General features: G+C 33.6%; 1 protein-coding gene across 1 annotated transcript in view; it reads right to left on the bottom strand.

The window, feature by feature from the left end:
- The window catches only part of LOC116428656 (C-terminal Src kinase), a 47,308-nt gene that overhangs the window by 22,671 nt on the left and 10,256 nt on the right, over nt 1–14,381 (bottom strand). The window lies entirely within an intron of this gene.

Here is a 14,381-nt window from a genome sequence, read left to right as displayed (position 1 = left end):
GCTTGAAATGATACTATATCATTCTTTTAACGATGAATTCTTTCTTTGTTCAGATAAATATGTAATTGTTCTTTGTTTTGCTTTGGTTTTTCATTAAAATATCCCCTAGGTGCATTCGTTCTGCATTTGATGAATATACACTTCATTTTTTAATTTTATATAATTAAAATCTCACCATTCCTGGGTTTCCTTTGTGGTTATCGAATGAAAACAGAAGAACTGTTTTTTAAATTAATGTTTTTACAGTTATTTGCAACGAAATATAAAGTATTATTATTTTAAGTATTACGAATTCTTTCTTTAAAATGTTGAATTGTACAGGTGTCTAGTATTGTATTGATATAAATATGATTCGTAATTGGATGGGTATCTTGAAGCAGGACGTATATCATATTTGATAAAAGCTATAGGGAAATATAAATCAATTAATTGCTCACTTGAGCCATTAAAGGAGCAGTTTATTGTTAGAAATATTTGTATAAATTTTACTGTGTATTGACAAGAGAAAATTTTTCTTGATTAATTAATTTGCTCTTAAACTAATTAGAAAAAGAAATTACTTTAGAAAATAAGATTTGCCTATTATTATTTTCAATATATTATCGTACACAATCATTATAGCTAATTGTCCAAGATATTTAAAAAAAAATGATTTCCTTGAAATATTTCAACAATTCAATTAATTTTCTCATGTATGTACGAAATTGTACTAAGCGTTTAATGAGCAGAATAACTATCACTATGCAAAATCAAGTGAAAAACGTGTCATTGGAAATTAGAAGACTGTATTTTCATGCATTGACATGCAATAAATGACGCAAGTGAAAGCCATCAGGCTTTCGCGCATGAAACTTCTCCTGAAAAAATATCCCGGTGTTCCGCGTTGACGTAAGAAAATGTGTTCTCTGCTCGAAAGTGCCAACAACGGGACCCGCGAAAAACGCGGAAGGAGTCATGAAAGAAGAATGGCGGAGCAACGAACGGGTGACGACGGTATCTTACAAATTTCGTGACATTCGAGCCCGCAGTGAACCAATAAATTGCCACGAAACAGTGCGTGAACAGTACGTGTTATTTGCATTCGCGCGAAACACCGGCCTATAATCCACTGTTATGGGCAATAAACCGTAAAGAAGCTTTATGTCTGCTAATCCGATACAAACAGCGAACGCGGACTGCTGGTAAACCGACTTGTTCCTATCGCGAGCTTAACGGGGCAATAGAATAAGTTAAACGCTCTTCGAATGATTCGATTAAACACGTTTCGTGCACGTCTCAGAACACAGATGCGAACGCGTAATACGCGCATCTTTCAATCCATGTATACCCCAACTTAATAGAAAAAGTATTTTCTGGTGCAAGGTGCTCGAACTATGTTTGTAATTGCCTGGAATTTTAACCCTTTCCGGTCAAAACACTTCGAGAGTAGGCTACCCGATTAGTCGTAACGCTTAGTCGGTAATAAATAAATAAATCAATATAGACGATAAATATGTTAACACTAGAACTGCCAAGTGGGTCAAATTAATCCATTCCTAAATTCCTCTTTCACAATTACTAACAGAATAACAGATGTTTCTCTGAGAAATTACTGAAAAAATTGAATGAGTAATATGTAAACTGAATCATTAGTCAATTGAAGTATCAATAACTGCACCCTTAGAGTTCCTATAAAAATATTTGAAAAAGTCAATTTGACTAATCAGTAGTTTCAGTGTTAAACAGATGTGATAAGATAGATGAATTTTTGAGCCAGGCGATTCCCGACTTTCGTCCTCAACGGTAAAAGTGCCTTGTCGGGCTATACCCTTTTAGACTTTGTTGTACATTGAAATTATTTCTAACAAGAAAAGCTATCGAATCCGGAAATTCAAAAAAATATGAAACTTTATGTGTAGGTAGAGTAAGTCAAGCTTAATACATTGCAATTTCTTTTTCGTGCCGAATTTCACTTCAAAGGGTAAAAACATTCCTTGAAAAAATGCAAATTTTTCTTTCCCGTGATTTATCTTGAGAACTGTAAGTTCTTTCATGTCTATAAAATTGTAAAATAAAATTATCAAATCAATCACTTTCGAAACCAAAATTTTGAAAAATTTTATTCTGCTACTTTTTTTACCTAGATACTTATGGTACTAAATATGTTTATTCGATATCAATTTTCTTATTGTAATTGGTTTCAAAAGTTATTATAGGAACATAGTGTAAGGAGGAATTTCGTTCCAGTGTGTATGTGGGTGATAACTCATATATTTCTGGTATTAAATACTAATAAAGCATAATTAAAAATTCTATGTAACGGAACTTAAAAAAATATTACCTAAAACTATATTAGTCTTTCATTATTACTAATAAATAAATTATTAGAACTGGAAATAATCAATATATCAATATAAAATTTTAGCTGCAAGAAAAACAGTGATTCTCAGCGAAGATGAAACGACACAGAAAGTAATTTTCCATTTAATCTCGACTAATGTATCCGTTAATTAGATTGCATAGCGCATTTCATTCTCGAAATTGGATTACACGCTGTAACTTTGTATAAACCCACCAGTCTCGCTCAGCTGAAACTGCATTCCGGATAACTCGATCGTCCTCTCTCGAGGAAATTGATCAATTTTGGGACATAGATGAGCTCACAAATCAAAAAATACATGTAGCGAGTGTCAGGCGACAAAATTGCAGACCGCGAGCCGAAAGGTTAGACCTATGCTACGCGTGTATTTGATAAATATACTTGTATTAAATAATTGCATTATTTTAAAGATAGAGTACTTCGATGCTGCAGTGCCTAATTTTTATATTTATATTTGCATTTATATTTATTATATTTTATATTTTTTACCCATTACCAAAACATCAAAAATGCTAAACGCGATATTATTTCTTTGAATCAAGAATCCAATCAATATATAACATGCCAGCACACGTTAAATACAAAAGATAAACAGATCGTTTATTTTGACAATGGGGTTGAGTTTATTTTCCTTTGTTTTAAGATATTAAAATGTTTGTGTTTCAATCGCTTGGAAAATTTTGATGCGTTTCTATGCGTTTAACACATTACCTACGGGCATTATCGACGCGAGCTTACGTTAACCACAGGCGCTTCTTGCAACGCATTAAATTGCATAACCACCATAAAACTGTCGATATGTACGGGATTACGTAATAACTGTACTTTTTTCATGATCGAATAGTTTTATATTAAGTTTCATTAAATATAATTTCAATATTTATTTAAGTATTAATAAGTATTATATATAATACTAATTCCTTCAATGATCAATTATTTGTTTTTTTCAAATAAACAGGTAATTCTTCTTCGTTTTGCTTTAGCTTTTCATTAGAATATATTATAGGTGCCCTTGCCCTGGGTTTAACGAGTATACACATTACTATTTGATTTCATTGCGAGCATTATCAGAGATTTTTGAAATTGAATGCCACAGTAAACAGGTTAAGTTTCCAACTTGCATATCCTCCTTCTTCTTTTTCTTCTTTTTCAGAGTAGGGACTAGGTCCGTTCAGGGTTTGGAATTTAGAAATCGCAAGGGTTTCCCGCAGGTAAGGTCGACTCGCCCGTGGAATGCAACTAGTAGACAAAAACGGGGCTATTCAAAGCTTCCTGGGCTTACAGCTTGCTATTGAGGGTCGCACGAAATTCTTCTTTTTTTCTGTATATGAGTCCATTTTAACACTTTGTTGGCCGGCATTTTTACACAGAAGCTATTCCATGTCGCCTGTTATTATTTTTCGTAATTAAATAGGAATGTGAAATAATCTACATAAACTTCAATATACTTTGTTTGTACCTAATGAATTGAAACGAAACTTTGGACATATCTTTTATATAACTTTGAATATTTCGCTTTTGCAATATTCTATATTGTCCTGCGTTTCAACAATTTAAATAGCTAGTGCAAGTGCAAATATAAATTAATTCGTGACCGAACAATAATGTGTTAAGGTGATTACATTAAAAGTAAAGTCATTAGTGACCACCGACATTTGGATATATTACTTATTACTTAATACTACTTAATACACTGTGACTTATTGTATAATAATATACTAGTTGTATGAATAATAATACAAAATTTTCGGAATAAATGTAACTTAATTATAATGATTTTAGAAGGTTTATTTTTCTGAAAAACTTCAGCGCATTCTGAATACTGGTAGAATCATTTAGGTTCGTCTTCATAAAAGATTTAATGTTGCAGTTGTTCCTTTTAGAGGAGAAACAGGGACAATTTATTAGAATCTGTTTCACACGTTCGCTACCAGCGTCACATATTTGTGACGGCCGTAATTCTATATTCTACATAATGAAAATAAAATTAATCCTACAGATATTATTATTAGAAATTATAAACTACGATATTATACTTGGGAACTCAATGACTCGTTTCAGTTTCATTTTTCTAATATTTTGTTTAGAAGATTTATTGGATTGAAGAAAGTATTACAATTCAGGAGACCGTCATCGAAATAAGCGCTGGTAGCGAACGTGTTAAAACATAGAGGTATTTCACAAAGTGTATGTTTAAGTGAAGATTCGCACGGAATTCGTGGGATCTGAAAGTGCAGAAATTGGCTAGAAACTAAGTAAGCATCTTCAGAAATGGCGGATCAAGCGCATTCCACAAGCCCAGCCAGGAACAGCTCGGACAAGCATATTCTCGAGTGGATAGAAACGCGAGATCAGCTCTCTAAAATCACTCCTACGTGGACACGCAGCATTACTCGCTTGCCCTCCGAGGAAACCGCAAGATGCCTCGCCCCGTTCCACGCGTCTAAAGATATCAACCGACGAAGAGAAGAAAAAAGCGAAAAGAGTGAAGCTCGGAGAATCCCCAAGCGCGAGACCGAACAGAAACACGCGAAATTCTTTACCGATTCGCGACTGAGTAATACTCGACGGTGCGCGAGATTAATCGAATTCATGATTACAAGTAATTAAATGTTACTATCGAGTAGGGAACGTTCCGAGCATACAAATATCGCGGACTTCGTTGCGTCGAGCGGATTCTGTTCTTATTTATTACGGTAGACCAGTGTTTCCCAACTTTCTTCGCATCATGCCCCATCCTTATACATGAACAATCAAGTAAATCAAGATGTAATGAAGTTTGGTATTAACCTCTTGACCTACATCGTCTCAGACATTACTTCTATTCTAGAGCACCAATATTATTCGAGTATTGCAAGAGGTATAATTGTAATCGATGTAGATCTAATATAGAAAAATACAATCCACAGAAAAAATCTCATCGAACAATAGAATGTACAGTCTGCAAAAACAATGGCCGACGGAAGGAAACCAAATATTTTTGTAAAAATTGTTCGGTCATATTATGCATTTCACCATGCTTACAAGCATTCCACGCAGAATTTTAATTGTGTGAAATATGGAGTATTTTATTAGGTTGGTGCATATGAAATGTCGGTTTTTCTTTACATGTGAACGTTTGTTTCCCTGTTTTCGTTATACTTTTGTTTTTGGCATAACATCGCTTATAGTCGTACTGTCCATTGCCAGAGCCACATTTCAACAAAGAAAATTTTCTCAAAAGTGTTCCCATTTGTTATTTGTTTTGAATTTTATACCGATATGAAATCAACCGATATTCGTGTAATTTTTTTATATGAGTAAGACTTGGTAATAATGCTGCAAAAGCTGCACGCAATATAAACCAGGCATTTGGGGAGAACACTGTTAACGATCGAAAAGTGCAACATTTGTTTGAAAATTTTCGTCCTGGTGATTTTTCCCTACAAAATGAACCGCGTGGAAGACCCAAAACGTCTGTGAAAAATAATGCTCTGAAAACGAATGTTGCAAACGAATCCAACTGTATCTACAAGGGAACTTGCTAACAGAATGAAAGTTGACCATACAACAATATTGCGACACCTTTCTGAAATTGGCAAGGTGAAAAAATAGATAAGTGGGTACCGCACGAACTAACCCAGAGAAATAAGCTGAATCGGTTGATTAATTATCATTACTATCATTTTTCATCATTACTATCCCGATTTCATCGAGTGCCATTTTTCGATCGGATTATTACTTGTGATGAAAAATGGGTTCTTTACGACAATGGGAAAAGGTATGCTCGGCGGCTTGATAGGGATGAAGCTTGTGCTTATACTCCAAAGCCATCACTTCATCCAAAGAAAATTTTAATAATAGTTTGGTGAAATGTGACTGGAGTAATTCACTTCCCCCAGGGGCCGTGTGGCGATCACGGTTGGGGAAGTGGCGATCCCGGGGTCCTTAGCTAGGGTCTAACCAACCCTTGGTGTGGACGAGACACCTTGATATGGCAGGCACAGCTTATTCATGTATGTAAGAAGCCGGACAGGTCCTACCAATAGACCTGCGATTGGATTGGTACTACGGGCGCTCCGGTTGCCCACGAGGGCGTACGAAGGGTGCTGAGTCCCCTTGTCCCCTCGCAGAAAGCGTACCATGGGTGCTTGTCCCCGGGTCCTCTCGGCCGGTGCAATTGGTGTTGGATTCGTAGTGGCAGTGGTTGAAGCCTACATGCTGGGCAGAGACCTTTCGAGGGTCTCGGCACGTGAGCAGAGTCCCACCTGCTCCTGGACCAGACAGGAAATCTGGTAGAGTTTTTGGAAAGGTAACTCGGCGCTACCAACAGTCTACTTCCATGGGACTCGTCATCCCCGGGAAGCAACGCTGGTAAGGCTATGGCCTCAGCTGATTGAGCTTAATCTCAATCTCACGCCCATGGGGGCCCTCCTTGGTAAGCCGTCACGGCAGGTACTTGAAGGATAATACGGGTTCCCTATGGAGTAATTCACTATTCATTCCTTCTAACTAGGGAGACAATTACATAATTAGGGAAAAAATGAAAATTATACACCCATCACTTGTTAATCGGCATGGCCCAATACTTCTCCTATTGCTCGGTCGCATACGTCGTACAAAACAATTGCGAAATTAAATGAACTAAAATATGAAATTTTGCAGCACCCAGCTTATTCACCAGATCTTTCGCCAACCGACTTTCATTTTTTCGAACATTTAGAACAGTTTTTACGGGCTAAATAGTATGAAAATGAAAACAACCTGAGAAATTCCATATCAGAGTTTATTGATTCTAAAGATCAGAATTTTTTTAAGACAGGCATTTATGCATTAAAATCTCGCTGGGAAAAGTGTATTGAAGCAAATGGAGCATATTTCAATTAAATAAACAGCTTTTGAAAAAAGATATGGAGTTTTATATATTCACTTAAAAATCCGACATTTCATACGTACCAACTTAATATAAAAACTCTAACTATGTAAAATATGAAGTATTTTACACTTATCATCTTTAAGCACTTTCTACCAACGACGACGTGTCTTAAAAATCAATTATTTATGTCAGATTTTCAAATAAAACATTTCATATCAATAATAAAGATGCACGAGATATCTGGTCCATAGTATTGTACAATGACATCATAGTGACGAAATATCTCGTCCATTGCATCGTTTCTGCGACATCGTGGAACCGAAGTATCTCGTCCATTGTAGCGAAAGGGTTAATTATTCTCAAAATATTCAAATTCTGTACGGTCCACGAAAAGCGTCGCGTTAAATGCTTCTACTTTCGGTTTTCGTACAAATTCTTGAGTTCCGAGGTTCATTCAATGGCGGTTTCGCTTTTATCTATCAAGCAAATCGGCTCGCGCGAAGTGATACAGGACCGTGGTAATGGCGGCCGGTTGCTATAAGAAATTGGAACAATGGTACGTGCCGCGAGAAGTAAGGATTATGTGGGATGACCCACTTAGATCTATAAATGGATTTATCTCGCGCGACTGGTAGATAGAGTTTACCATTGTCTGAGAAGCTGCGAAGTGCAGGCTCAGGAAATTAAATTTGACGACTACGTTCGAGTCTGTAAATTTTTATGTAGGCAGGTACGGAGTAACTTGGAAAAATAATAGAACAACTCCAGTCTCCGTGATAGTCTCTGATTTCTTCGTTTTGCAATTATTCAAACGATAACAGATGCTTCTCTGAGAAATTATTAGAGAAATAGGTGTGGCAATGCGCAAATGGAATTGAAAATCAATTAAAGTCTGAAAAATGCACTCTTGGAGTTTCTATAGATGAATTTCAAACAGTCAATTTAACTGCTCGATAGTTTTAGTGTTAAAATAAATTTAAACCAATTACGTTTAGATATGCAAATTAATTCAACAAGAGGCTATCATATTTCTTTTCAAATGGTGAAAGAACTCAAAAAAATCAAATGTTTCTTTTTGATTATTATAGTAAACGAACCGGAAGAAACTCATTACTTAATAGAAAATTTTATTATCTCACATAGATTTTCAAATATTAATCCAAAAAGTGGATTTGAAAACAAAATCACTAGATGGAGATTTGTTGTAGAAGAAGGGAATTATATTTTGGACGAACATTCAAAAATTTATCTGAAATAATAAAGTTTTCTGTTGAGATTAAAAACAATAGATTTCTTTTCAGTCCTCCTAACCCTTTCAATAGAACTTCTAGCACTGCAGTTATATTTTACTGATGTACAGTGAGTAATCAAATTATTATTATTATTATTTCATACTTAGACAATTAATTTTTGAAAGAGAACTTAAATAGTTACATTCACGTTAAAAGTTCTTAACCATTTTTATGAAGCAGAGCAAGCGAAGAAAGTTTCAGGATTCCTTGCAGGAAAAAAAAAGTAAAAATCACCTCGTCTGGCCTGGAAATTCCGCGGACTTAAACCCAATCGGGAACCAGTGGTAATTGTTGGAGAAGGAAGTTTCAAAGGAATTCAACACGAACAAACGCCAATTAATAGAACGTTTGATAGCAGTATGGCACAGGAATGATGCAATGAAAATAAGCTGCCTAAATTGCATCGAAAGTATGCTGAAAAAAGTTGAGGCAGTAATTGCAGCAGAAGCCGGTGTTAACAAATACTGATCATATCGTTATTTTCCAACTACATTCCTTATATTCATGTAAACGTCGAAACAGTTGTAATTTGTTGAATATTTTCAGTAAATAGTTAACAATAGTCTAATAAAAATCATTCAGCGTAAAAAATGAAAGTTATGTTTGAACTCGTAATTTTATCTCCATACAAACAGATAAAACCTCTTTTTTACTATTTTTGATGATTCCAATAATTTGTTCACTATGTGTACAAAGATCTGAACAATTATTGCAAATTGAAATTATTATCCTTCTCTTTTGGAATATCTTAAAAAAAATATAAAGAAGATGAACAGTTCAGAGAGTTTTTATAAGGGTTTATAAAGGTGTTCCAATTGTTGTAAGCCATAAATCTTTTTGTGAACAATCAAAAAAAAATATTATAGAAAGAAAATCTTTTTCTGATTTTTCTTTTTCACTTTTTTTTATTGTTCTCAAAAAGATATATGACATATAACAATTGAAACACCCTTATAAACACTCGTACATGAACAGAAAAAATGTTAAAAACACTTGTTTTAAGTTGCAGATCATATTTTCAAAATCTTTAAGAAATATAACACTAGAACATATTTATCTCAGCGGTAAGAATTTCTACACAAAAATAATAATGTACTGGAATATTATCTTCCACAAATCAGAGCAACAAATTTTACAAAATTATTTCAGCTTAGTGTTACTATTAAAGAGCTATTATCATAACACACACTTCAAAAGCTGATTACTACATAGATAATGAACAAGATCTAAAAAATTTGAAGTTATAAATATGATAAATCCTGTTACTTACTACGGAATCGTAAAGAAGATGCAGTTGCACTTTCTCTGTGCATCAATGCATGAAAGTGTATATAATTATTACTAAACTATACCATGTCCTAACACACTTAATTTTTTAATTAAAAAATTGTAGTTATGAGAATAGTATGAAATATAACAAATCACGCTTCATAACAATAATCCTAAATAATAATTGCATCTAATAATTTGTTACGTGTTAGAAAAATATTCCCCGCCTTTTTGGAAATGTCTTATATATTCAAGAAATAACATATGTTGAAGATCAATGTTCGTCGAAGTTCCTCATGACTTCATTCTATTTTGAATCAATAACTAATACTCGCGCAGTAATTCGATGTCAATTTTGAAATAATTTTCGAACCACTGAACCTGAAGAGCTTCCATCAACACCTAATAGTCTTCGGCTTCAGAATCCTCAAGAATCCTTACGATAACCCAATATCACTAGGCTAACCCAATTCAATTATTCGATTAGCTTTTCAATTGCGAATAGAGTTCCCAGTGGCTGCGAATATTCAGGGAACTTCAAGTATTCAAGATGCGAAACTTCATGGTAAAATAATGACAATTTCTGTATATTTTCATGAATTTCCCAACGATGAAGTTTTGCAATAAGATTTTCTTAACCGGTTCGCTATTAGCATTTCTTACAATAACAGTCTCTACGTTTACAAAATTTTATTAATTAAAACATATCGTCTTTACAAAATACAAATAATCAAGGAAAAAAATCGCCGCAACTGCCTCCATATTATATGATGCATTATAATATTAGATGAAAACACGTAAATGTAATTTACACTTCTTTGCACGAAATAAGAAACATTGATCGTCGCAAATATGCGTCGCTGGTAAAGAACGTTTTAAGGGTTGAGGTCGGATTATCTTGTTCTACTGTACCTATTCAGTTATATAGTTTCATATTCGTACATTGTAGATATATTAGACGTCATGAAACATTAAATTATACCAGATAAAACATATATTAGATCAATGGCTAGGTGATTATTTTATCTATATAATATAATATTAGATACAAATTTGTAGAAACAGTCTTCAAGGGAATATAAAATATTTTTTACTGCTGACTTTTCGTATTGACATACTAAATACATTGTACTTTAGAACAGAACATAATTTTATTATTTGTTCATTCTTACATGAATACTGAATATAAACTTACGAATTTAAGAAACGTGTAACTTTCACCGATGAAAGCAAATTTAATGCTTTTCAATCGAGCGGTAGACGAATCATATGGCAAAAACAAAATCTTCAGATTACAATGAAAATTTCAAAGACGTTGTTCCATAAACAGAGTGCATAATTTTCACATTATCAATGAAATTGCAAACAAATAGAAGTGTAAGTACAAACATTCTAAAAGAGAATTTGCAAGTTCGAACGAATCGCTTTGGAATTCCCAATGATTTCGAGCATAACACTCGCATGACTCAAGAATGGTTATTGCATAATCTTCCTAAAGTAATGAAAACATTCGTATCCAAGCACAGAACAAATTTCTTGGGTTGAGCTAAAAATTAGAATTCAGTAAAACAAAATAAATGACGTACACTAAGTGAAAGAAAAATACTAGATGAAACGGTAGCATATCGATAATAATGTAACAACGAAAGTGATTTAAGTCTATAGTCTGTACTCAATGCGTTACAGTAAGCAAACGAGAATTACGTAACAAAGTACTGCTTCATCGTATCCTTTTTACCTTTTTCAAATACATTTATTTCCCTATTTATTAATTCAACTAGGAAGTGGTTATTATGGTTAACTGCATTCTTTTTGTATCTATTGTATCTCTGAATAATGAAAAATAAAACTGCTTTGCAACTGGACATGTCATAATGCAATATTAAATCTTACATTAAAAAAAAAGAAAAATAAATAAATGAAAGATATACATACGATTTTATAGTTACACAAAATGTTATTATTACATTAAAAGAATATTATTAATCAGTTAATTGCGTTTGACGAGTATACACATCATCTTAAAGCTTGAAATGATACTAATTTTTTCAACGATGAATTCTTTATTTTTTCAGATAAACATGTAATTCTTCTTCATTTTACTTTGGTTTTTCATTAAAATATGCCCTAGGTGCATTCGTCCTGCGTTTGACGAGTATGGACTTCATTTTTTGATATTATTACGCGCAAAACGAGAGATTTTTGAAACTAAGTTCCACAGTTAACAGGTTAAAAACAAAAATTCTTATTCGTTACGTATATCGCGAGGCAGACTACTTCGAAAACGTTTGACCGTTCGCTCAAGCGCGGACCAGCGCTAGCCACCCTCTTTTTCGCGTGATTTATGCAAAGCTCATTCTGCCGTCGATGTCTCGTAACCGGCCGCTATTAATATCCCTGGCACGTGAGAGGGAAAAAAACGGGATGAAGGAAATGAGAAGAATGGCGGGAGCAAAGAGCACGCTCGACCGATTTGCTCCGACGCGGTTCTCTTTAACAGTACACGTTACTGTACTGTGACCCGCCGTTTTCCATCTGGCGTTACCGCGTTACAGCCGGCCCGGCTGCACGCGTTTCCGATTTCTCGGTTTAAGGAACAGTCACAGTTTACACCCGTCCTCTCTCCTCCGAACCCCGACAAAAACGTTATGACCGGAAGAAATAGACGATCGGAGGATTTAACACTAAAGCTACCAGACAAGTCCAAGTGATGCATCCCTAATTTCTTGTTTTCGCAGCCATCGTTAAGATAACATGATTTTCTAACAAATTATCAAGGCGATTCATTCAGCAATACGCAAACACATTATAAATTAATCGAAATCTCAGATGTACTCTTATAATTTCTATAGAAAAATTTCAAAAAATCAATTTGACTGCTCGGTAGTTTTAATGTTAAAAGGAGACATCACTTAGGAATGTCCTAAACATTGGTGAATTTCAGGAATTTTTTTGTTCCTAACTATTTATCGAGAAGTTCTGATTTTCTCTGGATGTATTTTGTAACGTTTTAGACTAGAAAAAATTTAAATACAAAGCAGAAGATCAAAGTTATACACCCAGAAAAAATCAAATGTTTTCAATTTATAGTTATTTACAAAAAAATTCCTGAAGTTTTCCTATGTTTAGAACGTCTCTAGATGATGTCCCCTCTTAAATCAACCAGTACTGCCTCGCCCTGCTAAATATAAACTGTTGAGCATCCTAATCTTATCACTTTGTCTACCGCTATATTTTCTCTTGCAAAGCTTTTAAAATCAAAGTATAAGGGACTCGTAATGCCGTTTGAAATGTTTTTAACCCTTTGCACTCGGAAGTATTCCGTTAGAAATACTTAACACTTTCTAACTAGACGAAGATGATATTTTTTGAAATTACCTCAAAGAGAAATCTCAAGTAAATTGAGAAACAAAGCTTTTTTATCCCCATATTTCACACATGAATGCATTATACACAGTTCAACATTAAGTATCAAATTTTATAATTTTACTTCATCAAATCAGGTGGTGACTTCGAATAACCGAATGGCTATTTTTTGAGAACTAGATCGTCTAAAGTTTTCGGTTATTCGGGAATTCAATAATCCAAAGCCTTAACACGGTCGGTCTCTAAGAACCGACAGTACCGAATTCGAGAGACAATATTTTATGAAATATAATATATTAAAACAGTTGTTCATAAACTTCGTGTGCTTCAAAACAATTTTACCACTAAAACTACCGAGCGTTTAATACAATAAATATGCAATCCCTATAAAAATTGTAACGATAAATTATTTTCAGTTTCTTTGAATATTTGTTATAGTATTCTATAACAATAATATTAAGTAAAACTATTTATTTTCAAGACCATTTGTAATATTCATTGCTTTTAAAATATCAAAACTCTTTTCAAAATTTATTTATGAGAACTGTTCGGCGCTCAATTAAATTGTATAATCCAGGCTTTAATGTATTTTCAAATATTAACGATTTCTGTCACAATTGCGCTGGATAGAACTATTTTATCGATACTAATTCAATAAAAGAAAAAAGCATTTCACGCTTATTATCTCTATGTTTACTCTAGAGCAGTACAATTCATAACAAAAAAAATAATACTTCATTTGAATTCGCAGGGATTAAATAACGTTTATATTTGTTAAAATCTATTTGAAATCTTGAATCTTTAAACGATATTGTAAAATAACGCGAGTTAAACAAATTAATTTTTTTATCCGAATATAATAATAAAAATCGCATCAAGTCTCAAAAGCTGCATTCTTGTAATCTAATTAAAAAATTGAAAATAAATCTTCTTATTTGCTCGGGAGTTCTAGTGTTAATTAATGTGTTAACTAACTAATTTTACCGCCACGAAAACTCGCATGCACCTAATCGGAGATGAATAATAAGAAACCGAAACGAATTGTATTGTAATCGATGTAAATAAGACATAAGGAACGTTGTTACGAATGTTACCGTACAATTCATTTTAATAGTCCTCGAATAAATTAATAAGAAAACGATTTTAATCAAAACTGTGAACTTCCATTCAGAAGAACTGGTGCAATTGCATTTTTCAAAGTGCACCGATGCATAAAGATGTGTAACATTTATTTCCAAAT

The sequence above is a fragment of the Nomia melanderi genome, chromosome 10 (assembly GCF_051020985.1).
Source record: "Nomia melanderi isolate GNS246 chromosome 10, iyNomMela1, whole genome shotgun sequence".
Classification (NCBI taxonomy): domain Eukaryota; kingdom Metazoa; phylum Arthropoda; class Insecta; order Hymenoptera; family Halictidae; genus Nomia; species Nomia melanderi.
This window is presented reverse-complemented; position numbering and strand designations above follow the sequence as displayed.